Source organism: Dermacentor albipictus, chromosome 9 (genome assembly GCF_038994185.2).
Source record: "Dermacentor albipictus isolate Rhodes 1998 colony chromosome 9, USDA_Dalb.pri_finalv2, whole genome shotgun sequence".
NCBI classification, from domain to species: Eukaryota; Metazoa; Arthropoda; class Arachnida; order Ixodida; family Ixodidae; genus Dermacentor; species Dermacentor albipictus.
Genome location: NC_091829.1, coordinates 36,435,703 through 36,455,658, shown reverse-complemented (window position 1 = coordinate 36,455,658; position 19,956 = coordinate 36,435,703). Strand labels below are relative to the sequence as shown.

The following is a 19,956-nucleotide window of genomic DNA, read 5'->3' as shown; positions in this document are numbered from 1 at the left end:
AGTTGCATTCACACGTTAAAGGCCAACAGTATTCACGAAAATATGTGAGAACTCTTTCGCGCAACCACGTGCATGATTAACGGCAAAATTGCAGCCAACGTGAATTCTACCCGCGATATCGATTTAGCCTACATTGCCGGTTATTGCAGCGATGACAATTTTTCAATAGAAAGTAATGGCACAAATCAAAAGCGCGAAAAGAACGAATTTAACACGAATGCTGACGTTGCGTTATATTAAACAACAACTCGCCGAGCTTGTCTTTTCCATAAATAAATAGTGATAGAATATTTTTGCCACCTGTGATTCCTTAACGTACGCGTGATCTGAGCGCCAGCCTAGGAGGCAACAAGAACAGCTGGCCACCAGGTCTACTGGGTGCACAGAAAGACATCACGCAGCTAGAATAGCTGGACATCTGGCCGGCAGGGCGGACACTGAGATACAATGTATCTAGACCAACTGATAACCAAACATATATGCTGGGCGTCAAGACACCTGCTAGAACAGTTGACCACCATGTCCGCAGGAAGGATGCCGAGTTAGCAGGTCGCTAGATCAGCTGGCCACCAGATCAGCAGGGCGGGCATTGAAATACCATGTCGATAGATTAGATCGTTACCAGATCCACAGTGCTAGCATGAAGGCACCAGGCTGGTATATCAACTGACAAACACATAAACTAACAAATTACACAAAGATAAGCAAGGTGGGCATACTGATACCACATCGGTCGATCAGTTGGCCACCACATTCACAGGGCGGACATCAAGGCTCAATGATGCTAGAACAGCTGGCCACGAGGTCAGCAGGGCGGGCATCGAGTAACCAGGTCGCTATGTCAACTGTCCTCCATCCAGTTCGACAGGGTGGGTATCGAGACACCAGGCTTCTAGATCAGCTGGCCACCAGGTTCGCAGGGTGGCCTGATAGACACCATCATTCTAGAATGCCTGGACATCATGTCCGCAGGGCAGGCAGCAAGCCACCATGCCGTTGAAATAACCCTGTGAAAGATGTTTATTGAAATGCGGCGCCTACTTAGTGGCACAGACCCCTGCAATTATCCAAGTTGGCATCAATAATATTTACTGAAGGACAGTACGTACCCACTAAATAAAAATTTAATTCTGGCCTTTCGCGTGATAAAAACCATGATTATGAGGTACGTCGTAGTGCAGGTCTCCGGAATGAATTTTACTACCTGGGGTTCTTTAAAGGACACCCAACGCATGGTAGACGGCCGTTTTTGCATGGAGACCGGGATTTCATCCAGCGCCTTTTAGCTAAGCAGCGCTGAAGTCACTAATCTCCTAATTCGTGTAATGGCACCTAACCAGTGACCAAACTTAGCGTAAAAGAGGTTCACTGGCACCAAAAACGTTCATTGAGATGTGACACATGCCATCCCATAGCCAGTTACCCAAGATTTTTTAAAGTTTGGTTTATAACCCTGTTACCTCAGGACAATAGACCGATGCTTGACTCATTAGGTGACGAACTACCCCACAACTAAAGTTGGCACGGCACAGATTCGATAAGGATAAACAAACCAATGAAGAAACAAAAATATCGCATGCTGAGTAAATTTCCCAGGGGGTGCTAAACGCAATAATTAGAACGTACAATTGTAACACACATTAGTGCACAGAACTGCAATATTGTCGTGTAAAGGCTTTGCGTTGTGCTCTTACTTTTGCGTATACTCAGTGTTGAGTCTGCGGGCTCAATGATTTCTGAGTCGTTAATTAAAAATGACTCTGGGCTTAATTCTTGTTCACTTGTTTGAAAATGTTCAGCTTCGTTTAATGAAATGGCACCTGAAAATCGCGGTCGTGGCCGCGTTACGCCGAATGAGCTTCCGTAAACCACGAAGCAGCCTGGAAAACTTCTGTGTTTCGTTCGCTGCAGCTAGCTTTAAATTACGGTATAACATTTCATTGAACACGTGGATTATGAGGCACGCCATAGTGAGTAGCTCTGGAATGATTTTTACCAGACATTACTGACCCTTTTCCCCGGCGGCTGCGTGGGCGCTGCCATGGTCGAGTGGTGCCGCGTCCATTGCTTGCCTACGCTGCCTCCGTGTTTACCATGCTTCCGCATGATGTCGGGGCTGCGCAGCAAACCTCCGTTTCGATGGACATCGTAGGCGGTGACTGTGTGGGCGACACGAAGCTCTCGGGGCATGTTTAGAGGACATGCAAGTGCTTTCAGAGCTCATTACGCCTTGCACAAACAGCACGAGCGGCGTATACGGGCCTTCTAATAGAAGCGGGGCTGAAAATGTAATCCAATATGCTCGAACTTTCCGCTTATGAACACATGCGGATCAGTCTGTTTTACACTTCGTTCTTTATTTGGCCAACATGTTGAAGCAGTGGTTTGTCATATTTCTGGCTTGGTAATGTTCCTCGGTGCAGTCGCTATCCGATCGTTTTCAGCCTAAATGGTTTCGAGTGGGCGTAGTTCCAAAAGATTTGTTCTTGCTGCGCACAAGGCTTGGAACGTAAATGTTCTCTTCTTTGTGATAGCTTGTTGCAAAAAAGACGTATTTTCGCCATTCACTTGGTCATTCTGTCAAATTTCACAAAACGTACAGCTTTTAACATCCACGTGTTGTTGGTGCCGTTGCTGTCAATCATGCTTCGGTGCTATGATTCAAGTATGCACCTATTCCTTTATTCTTTATAGCTTTTGGGTAAAATGGGCGAAAGTTTGCGTGCGGGTAGGGGTGTATGCGTGTAGATAACGTGCGAGAAACTTAGAATGCCACTAAGTGGCTCTACTTCCTTTTGTAACAAGCGACACTCACTCTTAAGTTTCTGTGCTCCTAGGTTATAGTCCTTTGTTTGGAGGTTAGCGATACAGCGCTGGCGGATGGGTGGTATTTTTCCTCTAGAAAAGCCGTGCTACGTGAAGGGCTGGTAACACAGGCATTCTTTATGTAGCAGCGGCCACACAGATTGAGTCCAGTCCATAATAGGCGAATAAATATTTTTTTGCGGCCAAGTTCCGCACACATCATCCCTCTGTCGTTCCACATTTTGCATCATGAATTGAGTACAGTGAGCTAGCGAGCACCCAGTTGCATTTCTGGCAGTTGACCGCCCAATAGCAGGGCAGAATCAGTGACGGTTTTGTATTTGTGCGCTTTCGCTGAGGGAACGTGCTGCGTGCGGCCGAAAGCGCCATCTCGTTCATCTAGAGCAAACTGCTTCGCGGAGTCAATACGTCAAGGAAGCGAAGCACGCAGAGAGGACAGATTTCGCTGCTGGGATTCTGGAGTGGGAAATGTGGCCATTCAAGCAGCACGCACGAAACAGCAACACAAGGTGATCGTTTGCTCATTACTGAACATTTTTGAGACAGCAGCGGCCAACTACGTGATGCGAACGAAGCGGATGCTTTCACTTCCTTTTCAGATTAACTTTCAGTTTCCAGACAGCCCACATTTTCTACTTTCTTCGTACCGTGTTGTTCATGAGCTACTTCATTGGATAAGTTACTAATACCCAGTTTGTAATTTTTGGTAGTGATAGCATTAACCATGTAAAATAATTGCGGTGTTGCTAGTTATAGGTTTCTATTCGAATAATTTTTAAAATAAAAATTAGGAAATAAACATAGCGTCTCCTCAACACTTCATTGCTAAGAATTACAAGAAGCATTAATAATAACAATATTTGGGGTTTTACGTGCCAAAACCACTTTCTGATTATGAGGCACGCCGTAGTGGAGGACCCCGGAAATTTTGACCACCTGGGGTTCTTTAACGTGCACCTAAATCTAAGTACACGGGTGTTTTCGCATTTCGCCCCCATCGAAATGCGGCCGCCGTGGCCGGGATTCGATCCCGCGACCTCGTGCTCAGCAGCCCAACACTACAAGAAGCATTGGCGTACTCGACTTTAGTGTTTATCAAATTGGTTTATAGGCGATTGGCAGTGCGAAAAGAAATTGAAAGATTACGACAGGATATTTGGCGTTTTCGAAGCGCTCACCTTGTTGGTTTCACTCATACAGTGGGCCACCATGTGTATTGATGCTTGGCCCGGCGATGACGCACGAAACACCAGCATTGTTTTTGCCCGACAGATGCGTGCAGGACACGACATGTCGATCTCGTTCGATTAGTTTTTGGCACCGATGAAAGAAAAGAAAAGAAAGGACATCGTAGGCTTATGTGAGAAGCATGGGGAAAGAGCTGAGTACACGGAACCTTGACCTTATTCGATACACCATCGCATAGTGAGCTATAGGCACAGATTCAAAAACGCTTTCAGCCGCATACTAGCAAAGATCCAATGTGATCACCTCTGAAAATGATCACCCGAAAAGTGATCACCCAAGGTTTCCTCTTAAACCACTGGCTGTCCGCGCATCCATGATAGGGATTCACTTACGTAGTCCCATATACAGCTACGCCAGCGTAAATGCAAAGGTAGTGGCCATGGTGCTTTCTCGCAAGACATTAATATGGTGATGGACAGTAAAAGAAACACAGGCGAACGCGAGTCAAGCACACGAACATAACGCTAACCACGAACAAATGAATGATTCTCGAAAAAAAAATGAGAGTAAATGTTTTTTATAAGATCTTTTTTCGTTAACCATGATCCCCACAAAGCTATCTTCACTGCGCCATCCTACAAGTCATCACGGTTTATCATCGTCTTAAAGTTCAAGCGCGGAGCTGCCACATCATCTTGCACTTTCATTCATTTGTGCCAGAGACGTCATCTGAATGGAATCACCTCCCAGCTTTGATCGCCAACAGCAGTGATCAATCGGCCTTCAAGACACACATCTGCAAACGTACCACAACTATGCCACTCCTCTCTGTTTAAGCCGTAATGACGTTGAGAGTACTTCAAATAAATAAATAAATAAATAAATAAATAAATAAATAAATAAATAAATAAATAAATAAATAAATAAATAAATAAATAAATAAATAAATAAATAAATAAATAAATAAATAAATAAACTGTCATAGTTCCCACTGACTCGGCAACAACAGTCACGTCGAACCCGTGAGGGTAGGTGAAAAAAGCTTCGCTTTAAAATACACAGGGATCTAGATGTTTGCGCAACCTGTAGATTGCACATGTCGAAGCTATTGCTACCACATTGTTGAGGTGGTTTACGAGGTGATTACGCTAGCCTTCACCCTGCGGGTAGTCATCTGCATGCATAGATATCTCGCACCCTAATGTGAAGCTCTACGCCGTGTTGTCGAATTCGACCTCTTAGTGCAAGGCGAATAAACTGTGTATGCGTATGAGCCCGTGTGAGGGAGAGAGAGAGAGAGAGAGAGATAAACACAAATTGCAAGACAAAGGCTCAAGGACGACCACACATTGTGACGGATCATTGAAGTAGCCCAGAAATGACGAGGACGTCGTGGGGACAGTGATAGCACGAACACTGCGATGATGTGACGAAGGCGACAGTGGTAAGGCGATGAACGGCCACAACGGTGATGGCGACAGCGACAAAGCTTTGCTAGGATGGCTACTCGACGCCGGTGATGTAACCACTACAGTGATGTGACGAAGACAGCACAGTAACGACGACAAAGATACAGAAACGAGGACGACAACATGGCGACATTGACAAATACATGAAGAAAACACGGACATGCTGAGCACAACATCCACAAGGTTACAAAACGATGGTGATATGACGACGATGTTACGGTCGCTATGATGTGATAGCATGGAATCTTAGGTCCTGCGCAGAAACTATCGCAGAATATTGCCAATGTAAGCCAAAAATCTGAATAAGCAAACGACTGAATAGGTGAACCCATGAACCACAGAAACAACAGACAAACGAACTTGCGAGCGAACTAATGAATGAACTAACGAATGGACTGGCGAACTAACGAACTATTGAACAAACGAACGACTGAATTGAATGACCGAACTAGCGAAGCGGTTAACGAATAAACGAGCGTTTTCCTTGTCGAGTCCGAAACCCGACCAGTGACCATCTACGAGAAGGGGTGAAAGAGAAAAAAAAAACGAGCCGCTAGAAGTTGCAGCCACAGACATTTTAAAGCGTGCGGTATTGCATGACTGCTTAAGCATAATTTGCTTCAGCAAATTAGTGATGCTTAATCATCACGAATTTAGAGTTGCAACTCTTTACTGCAACAGGAGCTAAATAGTCATGCCATCAAATGACAATCATCATCACGTCGCCATGGCAACGACGTTGTGTCGTAATCTTGTGCACAGCACGTCCCTCTCGCCTAACATTATTAATATTATTACTGGTTTGTAATTGAATGTAGCACAAATAACTGTGGTCCGCAATCAACTCGTAGAGAATGACGGGACAGGAGAAGGGACATTTTCCGAAGGCTACAAACAGAAGTAAGAGTAACACTGAAGGTCTATATTGCACACAACGAAAACTTTTAAGAGTTGTTCACAAAGGAAACAGGCACGGGCGGGAAACAATATGTTATGCGAATTGAATTGAATTCTGTAATTTTACATATATGTTATGCGATACACTGGTCTTACTAATAATGCAACATGGGCAACGCAAACTCGATTGTTCAAAGCTTTAACCTAAAGCGTTGAAGAACGGCGAAGAAACTCCTCTTTTCTATAATGGTAAGATCGCTCTTCGGATACTGTGGGAACTATGTGACAGTGCGCGTAGCCGCAACAAACGAGGGTACATGGCCCTCTGAACATCCCAGCAAAGCTGCTCAACAGCAACTTCTCAACGTTTCAGGTAACTCACTGTGTCCAAATTTCACGTGATTACAAGTGTCCTAGTCCTCTGTGCACACACCTGTCATCAACATTGTTCCCTCGACAAGCATCACACGTCGCCTTCGTCCTCGTGACATTGCTACGCAGGCGTCTCACATTGCACATCCGCTTGTCGGTTTGGCGTTTGCATGTAAGAATAGCATTTGGACTGTGTCGTGAAAACACACAAGAATCGTACGAGGTGAAGGTCGTGACCTTTGTTTTGCGTAAACATGCATGAATTTGCCAATTTCGTAGAATCGAACTTGTTGCATAGGTGAAGCTCTTTAATTAAATGCAATAGAACCAACGGCCCTGTGTGCGTTTATTTATAAAGTTTCGCTTCAAATTATTTCCGACATAAGCATTGGATCTACATGTAATTTTTCGTTCTGCATAATAGCTTGTTATTGACATGTCCATGATTAATCATTTTTTTCACCGATGAAGCCGTGACAGAAAATAAAAAAAAAACAGGGCGAAACGTTGGCGAAAATAAATGTACTTGCAATAGTTCTTAAGTGCACTTTCAATACGCTTTGAATGACGTTTCAGAATAAGGAACGAACAAGTTACCTTTTTCAAGGCCCTGACATAAAATATAGTGGCGTGCTGCCCTGAACTGAAAGCCATAGTGTATCTAAAGGATGATACGCCAACTTCGTGATTGGGAAAAAGAAAACGCTTTACAAGCCAGAAAAAGAAAAATCAGCGGAAGGCACATATTGAATGAATGCTAGAAACAAATTTGAGCGTAACTAAACTTCGAAAACAAAATTTAGGTTTCTTCTTACCTTGTGTGCTGGGAAACGGAACCTGGCTCTGTTGTCCTTCCCCCGTTGTTTCATCATGAGCCACGGGAAGCCCTCCACGCACGAGCAGGCAACATTCTTTCACTCACTTTATGGCATTTTCGAAAAAGTTGTAACCCGAAAGGTAGAAGCTAGAAGTATTCACGAAAGTAGGTTAGCACTCTTGCAGGCTACCTCATAGCAATTGACTGACGCTTAGCAATATGGCAGCCAAGGCAAAAGCAAGCAGCAAAATCAGTGCTGGCTACATCACTTTTCAGCTACAATGTAACTGCCGAAATCGAACAGCGCGTTAGGAACGAAGACAAAGACGCTGATCTGGACAATGCTAGTTTCACAATTTGCCCAATTTGCCGGTTTGATAAAGAAATTGAAATAGAAAGAGACGGAGACAATCGTTTGCCACCTGTGATTCTTTAGCGTGAGCGTGATCACCAGCAGAACAAAAGAGTGTTCTTGTTTCTTTATCTTGTAGTACGTACTCGCCGTATCTTGAATATAGACCAACGTGCTTGTCTGAGATAATCGAAGCAGAATGGATAAAACAAATGGGCTCTTACGCAACCTTTGTACGCGTTTTGCCATTTTTAAGTGAGTAGCTGTACAAGAATGGGGGGGGGGGGCAAAGACAGCGTTCGAGCTGTTATTTTATGAAATTATGTGCTGTCATTAACGCCTTTGATTGTCCTGAGTGCTGCTAAACCGCAGAAAACGGTACACATTTGGAAGCCAGACAATACGGATAGCGTTGCCTGCAGCCGTCGAAGTAACAATTCTGCTCGGTGGTCAAGCATAAGGTGGTCAAGCACGTTGGACAAGCATAAGGTGCTCTGTAAACTACTGCATTACGAGAAGATGTGGCAGGCTCGCCTTTAGAAGGCCTGTCTTCACAATTAGGTGAATGAAGATGTGCTGTCTTATAAGCTGATAACTGAAAGCTTTAACAGCGCTGTCAGTAGTTTTGCTCTTGCGTGGTTGTGTTCAGGTTTCCGCCGTAAGTACCAATCACAGCGTGCATAGTGTTTGGAGACGATGCTTGGTGGCACTCACTGGCTTTAATACTGGCGCCCAGGCGACCAGGCACATGTGAAAGTTTGCGGCCGTTGCCTTTCCCGAGCGGAAACGCTAAATTAGAGCGCTTCGGTTTGCCCGAATGAATGGGTCTACATCTGTGAATGGGTCTGCTTACATACTGGTGCGACGAAAGGCATTTATTTGAAAATGCCAGTATGAACGATGAAAGCGTAAGCTTAGCTGAGGAGCTGCTCAAAGTGCAAACTAACCTCGTTCTTTTCTTTCACACGCCGGCCAATGTAACGTAGCAATATTCAAGTCCAGTTACTCACCGAATACACAAACCTTACTAAGCACTAGATTGGTTGAGTGAGGAAGTAAAAACAAATTGGTTTAGACTTCCAACTTCGCGTAGCAGCCTGCAGTTAAAAGCAACCCTCTTTACCGCGTTTGCAGAAGCATGCTCGATCAATAAACACGCACCTCGGAGCGAGTTTTATAACGTGGCCCCGAACGCACTTGTGGGCTGGTTGTTCTTGGAAAAGGTCGTCCTCTACGACGTTTCGGCGGTTCCGCCTTTTGCGGACGGGTAAATCGCACGGGCACGCCAGGGGTCCACAAGAAGCAAATTTTTACGCCACCACAAGACCGAGTCGCAAAACATTTGCTCCGCCCGCCTCGTGCTACGGGAGAGGCTACTACATAGATCTCGAGCTTTCACAAAGACAACGAGGTTACGCGACACTTTCCGTCAGCGTCGTCTGACGAGCGTGCTGGAGCCTAAGTCGCACCCGCGGTTGGATTTAACGCAAAAAAGAAATACTATATTAAAAAGAACAAGCAAACAAAACATGCTCGAGGGCCTCACTTGCATGCAATGCGGCCGCAGTTGCAATTTTTTATACCTGCATGACGTGATTCACGCCCTCACTCGTCATATCAATCGTGCCAATGTGACCACTCGTGTGTGCCCGTGTGCATCGGTGCGTATCGGCCGGAACGCTGGAAATTCGAAGGCATCCTTTACGCTACGCTGAATTTCAGAACTAAAAATTTAAACAAAGAAAACTTATAGCTATATAGCAGCGTTTTTAATACGCTGGAACGAGGTTCCAGCTGCAGATAGTTGATAGACCGAGCACTAAAAAAAATCATTTCATGCTAATTCAGCTTTTGCTAATAAAAACAGTATTGTAAAGTTTTTTGTAGAAATGTACGGAAAGAAGTAATTGGAACACCCCATTGCAATGCCCTCCAGCATCCTGAAAGCTGATAGACGGCACTGGAATTTAGCTGCTGTAACCGCCGGCCATGAAGCACGCGTGGTACGGTTCTTTTGTTTTATCAAGAGGCTGCTAGAGAGCACTGTAATGCAGTTAGACCACTGCTGCCGCGTTCCAATCACTTTTGCTCGCACCACTTGTACTCGCCATGAGCAGAAAAAATTTGGACCAATTTTAATTTTTCTCGGCGTGAAACTAAGCTCGGGAATCACACGGTTAAGCAAACGGCAAGACATTACTTGGGTACAATATGTCTTTAGGAAGCAACTCTGGTAAGGAGGAGAGAAAAAAAAACTACGAAAGTGAGAAAACATACACTAACTACATTATGTGCGAGAGAGGTGAGCTATATTTCTTACAGTTCCTCTGTAAAGGTTGGAATACACACACAACGTGCTTCTACGACAACTCTCTCAAAGCGAACTAACATTAACTATCATAACTTAAGTTACTTTATAATTACAGTTCTAATGTATGCAAGGGAGAGATCTTATTACGCAACAAATGTAAGCCAGTGTTTGAAGCATAGCCTTTCATTAGAAACATTGTGTCTTGCAAATGTTTCGTGAAATGAGGACTTTAACATGTGCGACGAAATGAATTACTGTGCAGAAACGTTTAGGTAGCCAATATTTACGCTGGCACCGGTAACAAATTAAGCGCAACAATGAAGCGTTTTACGGCACATTCCGATTCACGAAGCTGGCGCTTTCAGTCGTGGCTGATCTCAACTATGAGATGACACCACGTATCTTCAGTAAATCTTTATTAACTGAATTTTATTAGTAAAAGGTTATATTTGATTTGGTAAATGAACAAGTTGGTCTACAGGGGCAGTATATTTGTATTGCTCTGTATTACATTGTAGTTGGTGTATCAAAGACGATCACGTAAATTCAACTTCCACCGCTTCTGTGAAGCTTGGTCAGAAGTAAATATTTCGTCATGAACCGGCACTTATATTTTTTTAATTTTCTGATACACACGTCACAGGATAAGGCAGTAATAAAACAGTGAGCAATTTAGGTTCACAAGTATACTCAGAAGTTACGCTTGCTTTTTTTTTTTGCTAACGCACTCTCACGCTTGCATCTCACTTTATTCGACAGTCTTTTGAGCAGCCCTGAAACTTTAGCAGAGCACACATTACTTAGTACATTCAACAATTTTATAAATGCTTGCAACCACAGAACACCACAGAACTGAGAGACGCCAGATGCACTCGACTCGCATTCCTGTGTCGAGTAGATTAACAACTGACAAAGCTTAGCGACTGCAGTATGAAAAGCGAGACACCACAAACAGAAGATCAAAAAGAGAAAGAATGAAGAAGAACGGAGTAGTACTCATCGTCGACGTCGGGTTCCGCCCATGGCAGGTTGTGCTCAGGAGCTTACACAGATGCCGGCTAGATTCCGCAGCTTCTCTAACGCTTGTTTCGTCTTGCGCTGGTGTTTCAGGTTTGTCTTCTCGTACAGAATCGTTAAAACACCCACGAAAAAAGGGGGCTTACATCCCTGAAGGCAGAATTGTGGACCGACGCCCTCCGCTGTTCTAACGCCATTTGCAAATCGAGGGACCGGATGTTCTCGAGCAAACAAGGTGACCCAACTTCCTGCAGTCTACAAAAAAAAAAAAAGAAATAACCGCTGCGGATTTAACGCGCCAGAACACCACCTAATTATGGTGCATGCGCAGAAGGCTTCTGCGAAGCCATTTTCACCACCTGGAGTTCTTCACCTCGCACGCAATGGTGGGCTTTCGATACACCGGTGTTCGCATTCCGCCCCCGTGGGAATGCGGCCTCCGCAGCAGGAATCGAACCCGGGACTTCGCGCACAGCAGCGTAACGCATTAACCACTGTGCTACTGCGGCTGACGCGTCTGACGTTTTGTTTGCTGGGAATAGCATTCCTGAAGGCCTTTCTGTTTGGGTTAGTAGGTTAAGCGTACTAATTACTGTCAGTATGGTGCAGAAGCAAACAAGGCGCTCCTAAACGCTCGCAAACGTGGCCCGGGGGCGTATTAATAAGGGCACGTCCCGTTCTAAACAAGCCGAGGTTATGTAACTAAACTACCCTTTTACGATGAAAAAAAAAAAACGCTGATACCATTTTTGTGTGAGAGGCAGCCCGCTAAGCCATAAACGCGAAGACCAAAGACGGGTGTTGTTCAGGCGCGAGCTCGTCATGAGGTGACGAGTTTTCGATGACATGTGCTCTGCCTTAGTTAATTTTCATCGGTAGTTATGGACTATATCGAATTCTGAAGCAGCCAAAACTGGGCAAGTTTTAAAACATTTAATCAGCCAAAATGGCCCAAATATCAAAACATTATTTTTTAAATTCGTGACGTCACTCTGACGTACAACCCTGCGCTATTGGCGCTAAACTAAAAAAAACATATGTGAACTTCATGCTCACTTTCTTCTTATAATCAAGCTATCAAAACAGAAATAAAGAAAAAGACACTTTTTTAACGAATATTTTTTGTACAAACTTATTGAGCGTTTGCCTTTAGTGCCTTTTTGAACATAGATTGTTACGGAATGTCGGTCAAATGGTGTCATAGTATCTCTAAGGGGCGTGCCTTTTTGTAAAGAAAAGGGGATTTAAATAAAATAAGGTGACGTCTTAATAAAATTCATCTTGTGAAATTAGAAGAAAAAAAAAGTCTGGTAAGTTTCACAAGGGATCGAACCACGATCCTTAGATATTATAGCGAGAAACCGTTCCGCTGAGGCACGAAAGCGATACACGCTATGACATTTAGCATTGGTGATGCCTATTCGAGTTTTATTGTAAAAAAAGAAAGAAGATGTTCTTCGGAAACAGCCGCTATCAGGCTTTCACAGGTTTCATAGAGAAGCGCAGTGGCTGAATTTTCGCAAGAAGAAGCAATTTAACATTTTCATAACTCCCGCCACATTTTTGGCATTCTCAACGCAGTGCGATGCGCTCCAGAGTCGTACCCGTGACCTTGTTGTTCGCAAGGAAGCGTAGTAGCCACTGCATCACCGCCCTTGCTGACTTATGCTCTTTAGTGAGTGTGTACAGTTGACTTAAGCGTTGCTATGCATCAAAAAGTAATTAGGTACGATTAGTGAAGTGTGCGATAAAACGTCTTCTTAAAAAAAGAGAACCAACTCATCTGTGACGTGCACTGGATTGCGAATGGCGCACTAAGGTGTTTCGTGGTGTGTTTCGTCCAAGGAAGTGACATGATATGTTGAAAAATTATGCGGACTTCCCTTTCGTGTAGCGTAGAAAGAAGAAAAAAGAACACATGAATGTGTATTAAATTGACTGACTAGTCAATCAATCACGTAATGAATAACGAAATAATTAATTGTTGAAATTTCTTCATTTTAACGTTCAAATGCCATGCAAGACTGTGAGAGGTACCCTAGTGGGAGGAGAGGGAGAGTGCATGTGGCGAAGGAGGGATGCTTTTAATTTTTTACATTTTTATTGACATAATATGAGGATATGTGGGGGCACAAATACGGTGCAGGCTACTTCGCTATTGAATAGGGGCTACATACAATAGACACCCGCAACAAACGTATAAACATATACATACCACATGCAGTTAAAACAAAGTTGTGTTATCACATTCAAGTCAACATAACACCATGACATTAGAAAGACGCTCTTGAAGCAATTATACGAACAACAGGATCGCAAAAACACTCAAGCAACGATGCGTCTTATTTTTTACCACCTGAGGTAGACGCAAGACACGGGTGCGTGTGTTGCCGCTAAGGCCACAAACGGAATGCGACCCGCAAAGTTGGGAATCAAACCTTCGACCTCGTACTCAGCAGTAGAAGCCGCTTAACTGAAAAAAAAAACACAGAAAAAGAAAACGTTTACTTGTAAAGGCTGTCCTTAGTTGGAGTAGTTATTCGTCCGCATGAAACCTGCTGTCTTGGCCACCTTACGAAGTGCTTGCTTCAGTCGAGTTGCGCGCAAAATTGTAACCTAGCGTTTTAAGACAGCACTCGCTTTTTTAAGACACACTGGCTTTTTCAGCTTTCGCGCGAAGCGTCTACGGCTTTGCCGCTATCCACTCATCGGCAGAATTCGAGAGTCGCGTCCGAGATAGTGGCGGAACGAATTCTGTAATTAGTTGCAATGGCAACGAAAACACAGCATCCTGCGTTAATTTTAGAGTGAGCTCATATACGCCCACCACCTAAGGGTGGCCAGGCCACTGTTTTTTTTTCTTTTTCTGTGTACACGGTATAGCGTGCGCATTAGTCTGCGCAGCCCGTCGCATGCAGTGTTGCTGCGCGCGTTGGAAAAGCATCGTCGAAGAAAAACTGCTACACTCTAGTGATTCATTGATTCGATTAACTCTATAGCTGTGAGCAGTAGTTGTGCGAATGCAAAACTCCTGTCACTCTCCATCGGCGGCACGCAAAGTGATAGCGCTGCTTTCGAGCAATCACTGATCTATATTCTCGTAGTCACCGTGCTGAAACCCTTTCCTTCTTCGCGTTACTACATTTTATTTCCTGAAGAACCACAAAGCAGGAGTGTTACATAAGGCGCTGTTAATAAAATAAAAATAAGAAATAAGCGTTCAGCACGTTGCAATGTGGACAAGTGTAGCTGTGTAGCGTCGGCTGGATATGATGCAATAAGGCGCTATGCGTGAAAGTCGCCTGTAGTCGGTGCCTTCTTTTCTTGTTACTAGGATCCAGTGCGGGGAGGCCCGGTTGACCCTTGGACTGCAACGCAAACACACCCGAGGAAGCATCACAGCGACAGAACCACCAGCAGCAGCAGTAGACGCAGGCCCAGACCTTCTCACTGAAACGTGGGAGGCTGCGATCTCCAAGGCGGATCTAGTCAGTCGACCAGCGCCAACTCCTCGCTCAGTCCCGACGGGCGGTTCATGCCAGAAGGTTCCTGGAATAAGAGACTTTCCCATCTCTAGTGACAAGTCACTTTTTCAATAAAGGTTTATTCATTCATTAATTCAAATAGGTGGTCGTTTTGAAATATGGGTGAGAATAGCTTCGGCAAACGCAGATGGGCGTGTGATGACTGTGATGGCGTGTGGAAGGCCGTCCCTGTCTTTCACTGCTCGAATAATAAAAAAAAAATTCTTGAAAAGTGGTGTTTCGGGCACGTGCGTGCGTAACTTGAAGCGTATGACGTTTCCGATGAGATATCAATGAAGTGAGTTGGATTCACGGTGGATGGCTAAGGAAACTGTAGAAAAATAAACGGAATAGAGAGAGAGGGTGGCAACCTGTAGACGGAAAGCAATCGTTCACAAACCAGATACCGCTTTTACTGATGAAATGCTGATAACGTATGACCATGAAGAATGACTAAACCTAATAGCACAATTTTGTGCTCACTCGAGTTCATTTATGATATGTAAGTTTAATGCGGCTTTCAGATCGGAGATGCGTACTGCACATCGCTCTACGCAGCCCGGTGAACCTGCTCAGCCCAGATCGACACCTTTAGCTTATTTCGTGGCTTGCGACGACTGATTAAGCGCGCGCGTAGTAGCGGTTAGAGTCATCGGCTCCGAGTCACGTGAGCACTGGTTTGATTCGTCACGCCAACGCGCATTAATCTTAGTTTTTTATTTAATGAAAATCATTAAATGTCTTCGAAGAGACGGAAAGACTAATTGCATTCCAGAGCTCATGGAACTGCTGCTCGCAGTAAAACTTCCAGCACGGACAATTACAAGCTAGGGAAGAGCCTAGTCATGTTTACACGTTTCTTAATGTCACGATCTGGGCCACGCGCAGCCCACCCGTTAGCAGAGAGAAATAATAAAGCCATTCCACTTTGTGAAGGCGGATTACCAGCGAAGCTCTTTAGCATACGACACGCAGTTTTTTTAAAATGTACATTCGCATGGTCGAGGGACTGCCGCCCCAAGGAGCCGGAGGAAACAAGACACGGATGAGGTTTCCACGTGACCGCCACCACGGGAGAGCGGAGGGAAAGGAAACTAGACACGCAAGCGCTTCGAACGCCGGCAAAGAGAGGCAGTGCGAATGTAGACATGACCTACGCGGGTCAAAGTGTACTATCTGTTCTTATCAGCTTAATATATGGTACGGGTTCTATTTGAACTCAAGCTATTAAACGTATTTTTGAAACTGTACTAGACGGTATACATGGTCTGGTCGGTGGCGATGCTTTGGAAAGTAACATCGCTAAGTGGACACGGGCTTAGGCAAAGACTCAGCGCCAGTGTCGTGTTTTTCTTTGCCTAAGTCCTTTTCGGTTTAGCACTGTTACTTTCCAAAAAAAAAAAAAACAGGCGCTATTTTTGCAAGTTGGCGGGGAGTGCTTTAAGCCTGCTTCACCTCCGACGCGGGTTGGCCCGGTAGTGCACTACCTCTGGGACCGTCCCAAGGTTATTGCAAACGCGGAACAAGAAAGCATGGAACCCTAGTCATAAACAGCTTCGCTGTAATAAACACGCGTCACGATATCAAATAACTACCCATATCAGCTATATACAGGGCGTCTCACCTATCATGCACCAAGGTTTAAAAATATGCAAATGCCACAAAGCTGAACAGAACCAAGGTAAGGCTTTTTGCCATCGCTTGGAGATAGAGTATTTCTTGCTTTCAGCGTAACTTTCTAATTACTCTTAATTAATTAATCAGTTTCTCAAATTTTATAATTAAATGAAAAGTATCAATGAGAAAAATGTCGAGCAACATGAAAAACCGATACAGCTTTCTGTTGCTCAATATGTGCTACATAACAGTGTATTTGCCAGCGTGAAAGAATCCTGCGAATACACGCCAAAGTGCCGCTCACTGGGCCGCTCGAGGCACATCGAACCGGTAAACTCGCCTTCACCTTCCCAGCCAACTTGATCCATGTTCGTCGAAACAAGTCGGCAACAGCCGACTGGTTAAAAGTACATGGGTGTTTTCGCATTTCGCCTCCATCGAAATGCGGCCACCGTGACTGGGATTCGATCTCGCGACCTCGTGCTCAGCAGCCCAACACCATAGCCACTGAGCAACCACGGCGAGTAGCCGAGCGGTTTCAAATTGTATCTCAATGCTTTATAGCAGCGGCACGAGGAAGCGAGAAATATGATTACGTACGCGTGCATGGCGATGTTCGTAGAAGTTCATCCACAATGCAATCTCACAAACCTCAAGCTGCTGGGGGGCGTTGGGATGCAGTTCGGCCATAGCTTCCGTGTTCCAGCTGCTTTTGTCCGCACCTGTACGTAAACCCTGCGAGTGATGTTCACAGTTGGCGCCGCAGTTCGGTGGTGCCGCCAGACGCGATTGCCTGCGCTTGAGAGGTGCGCGAGCACCATTCCTCTGCCATTTCGCTTTGGCAGTGTTGCACGCGTTCGCATTACTGCATGCAACCCCCCCAATCCCAGCCCCACTCACCCCAATTTCTTTTGTAAGCAAACTGCGATGGATTGCTATCAAGCACGTTCCTTCAATTTAGGGAAATCATGCGTTGCATGCATGCATATTCTGCAGTGCTGATTTCTCAAATTTATAATCATTCACTGGCTCCCGATGTTGCCGCCAGAACAAGAACGGGTGTGATGATGAGGCGAATACGGCGGTGTACGTGAAGGCGCATGCGTGAGAAGAGCCACTGCGACGAAAAGCGGAGAGCTGCTCATCGAGGCTGCGCATCGTCTTCCCTGCAAAAACGTACGTTGCAAGGAGTAGGCTTCACCGCAGCACAGACTACGGAAAATAATATTTCAGGCTGTCTTGGTAGCATGTTAAGCTTCGCAACGAATAAGTAATGCCATCGGTTCAAGATTGACACCATCGTATTTGCCCTTAGCTGTTCTCCCTTTCTAAAGCCTTGCGCTCCCTTCTTATTGAACTACACTCGTCATGTGACGTCACTACTTTTTCATATTGGATCTCTGATCTACAATCATGCAGGGGTGCTGCACTACTGAGAGAACAAGTTTCATTGGGGGCCTTTCTCTCTGACAAACAGGCTGAGAGTACGAGTGAAAGAGCGCTACGTCACATGATGCATTTAGCCAATGGGAAGAAGACTATAGGTACAAGAAATACACGGTTTGTAATGGCACTATTGTTCTAAAGAGCTGCGTGTGTATAGGTGGGCTTCGGAAGGGTCCGTAGCGGCGTAAGGAAGAATTTATTCAGCCTGTGCAGTGATAAAGCCAACTTCTCATCACTCTTTGTATTAAGGTCCAGCAAGCGCACCCGTCTTTGCCGACGCATCGCAAGAAATGAAAAAAAGGAGGAAAAGCTATTGCCTGCACACACTACAGCGCACCCATGATAAGCAGCAACATCACGAGGAGAGTAGTGCTGCGATACATGAACTAACACTGCTGGTATAAGGGGCCGGGTGATGAAATCTCGTGAGAGAGACAATCCACAAGCGAACTATAGATAAACTTTCACCAACTCCCTCGGATGTACTTATGTAAATAGCTTCCTTGCCCTCTCTGCCATCCTTTCTTTCTTTCGTTTTACTCCAGTATCCATATCACCCACTCTGGTGACTGTCTTTCAGGTGTCTTCAGCCTCCGATGGGAGGTTACGGCGCTGTCAGTAATAATTTCCCACTCTCCCTCCTTTTGTATTGTTTTATATTTCAGTAAACAGCACAAGCACGTACTTTATATACTACGCGTCGGCTTCATTGCAAGACAATACACTGCAAGTAGTTGGCTATACTACGCTACAGATGGTGGAAAATGTAAGCCAGTTTTGTCGAAAGGTAAGCCTCGCAATTAATATGTACATTATCTCTGCTATCCTCTATATCTGAGCCATTTCACTGCTTGATCACCCAAACTGGTGATGGTCATTAAGGTAGCAGCAGCTCTACGGTGGATGATTACAGCTAGGCCTGCAGTAATTTCCTGCTCTCCCTCCCTTTTATTTTATTTTTATTTTACTAACGATACAAGTACGTACATTTCATACCACGCATTGGCTTCACGCCAAGATAAGAGCCCGCAAGTAGTCGGCTTCACTGCAGCACATACCACGAGAAAAAACATTTGGCTGGTTTTGTCAAAAGGTAAGCCTCGCAATAAATGTGTATATCATCTCTGGTATCCTCTATGTCTAGGTCATTTCGTTCCTGTATTACCCACTCTGGTGACAGTCATTCAGGTGTCAGCAGCCCTACGGTAAATGATCACAGCCTTCTCTGCAGTAAATTCCCGCTCTCCCTCCCGTTTATTTTATTTTTGCGCTTTCATTAAGAATACAAGCACATTCATGTTATACTACGCATTGGCTTCACTGCAACACAAGACAGTGCAAGTAGTCGGCTTCACTACAGCACAGACCGTGGGAAAAAATTTTGGGCTTGATTTCGCGAAAGATAAGCCTCGCACTGTATAAGTAACGCCACCGTCTGAAGTTTCATGCCACCGAACTTCCTACCCGTCCTTCTCTTTTCCTCGGGCATCGCCGAGCAACTCGCCTCCTTCTTATCACGTGACGTCACGTGACACCCAACTCTCCCCCTCCCCCTTTTTTAAATCGTGGGCACCGCGCAGCTTTACTAATGCGTAGAGATGAGTCATCGTACTGCCTTACATCGGGCTTTGCCGGTCTGAACGACTAAAAGGCGTACGTAAAGATGTGATACGTCACGTGATTGTTGTAGTCCAATAGGAAGGAGCAAAATAGGAGCACGAGCGGCGGGAACACATTAACGAAGGACAGAAGGTACATTGGCGCCAAGTTTAAAAGGATGGAACTGCGTAGGCACTGAGTGGCATCAGATGGGCCTGAAACGGCGCAAAAAAATTTTCCCACGGTCTGTGCTGTGGTGAAATCCACCTTTTGCAGCACTTTGTATGGCGGTGCAGCCTACATTCCGTAGCATACCTTTTCCTCAAATGACACATTTTGCCGCAGCTTTTATGACGCATATTTCGGTGATGCCGATGCATGCTCTCAGATGTCGTTGGCGTCTTTGTGACGTCAGTCGGAATACTATGATCCGCATCGATTTTGATGTGAATAGACGTTTTTAAACATTAGGCCTTGATGTTTTAAGCGATAACGCAAACCGCTACTTGGCGTACGTATTT

At 45.0% G+C, this 19,956-nt stretch overlaps 2 long non-coding RNA genes and 1 pseudogene across 3 annotated transcripts; 1 reads left to right on the top strand and 2 right to left on the bottom strand.

Annotated features, from left to right (window-relative positions):
* Positions 1–2,021: 2,021 nt before the first annotated feature.
* Positions 2,022–11,426, bottom strand: LOC135906547 (uncharacterized). 2 transcript variants are annotated; one of them, XR_010565767.1, is made up of 5 exons: positions 11,229–11,426; positions 9,505–9,601; positions 7,568–7,716; positions 4,005–4,124; positions 2,022–2,116 (listed from the first exon to the last, which is right to left on the bottom strand). It is a non-coding gene; the product is annotated as an uncharacterized lncRNA (long non-coding RNA). The 2 variants fall into 2 exon arrangements; XR_010565768.1 differs by lacking the exon at positions 9,505–9,601.
* A 2,944-nt stretch (positions 11,427–14,370) lies between these two features.
* LOC135906548 (uncharacterized) lies at positions 14,371–17,255 on the bottom strand. Its single transcript, XR_010565769.1, has 2 exons — positions 17,042–17,255; positions 14,371–14,798 (listed from the first exon to the last, which is right to left on the bottom strand). It is a non-coding gene; the product is annotated as an uncharacterized lncRNA (long non-coding RNA).
* On the top strand, positions 15,920–16,085 carry LOC135906565 (U2 spliceosomal RNA; annotated as a pseudogene).
* Positions 17,256–19,956: the final 2,701 nt, after the last annotated feature.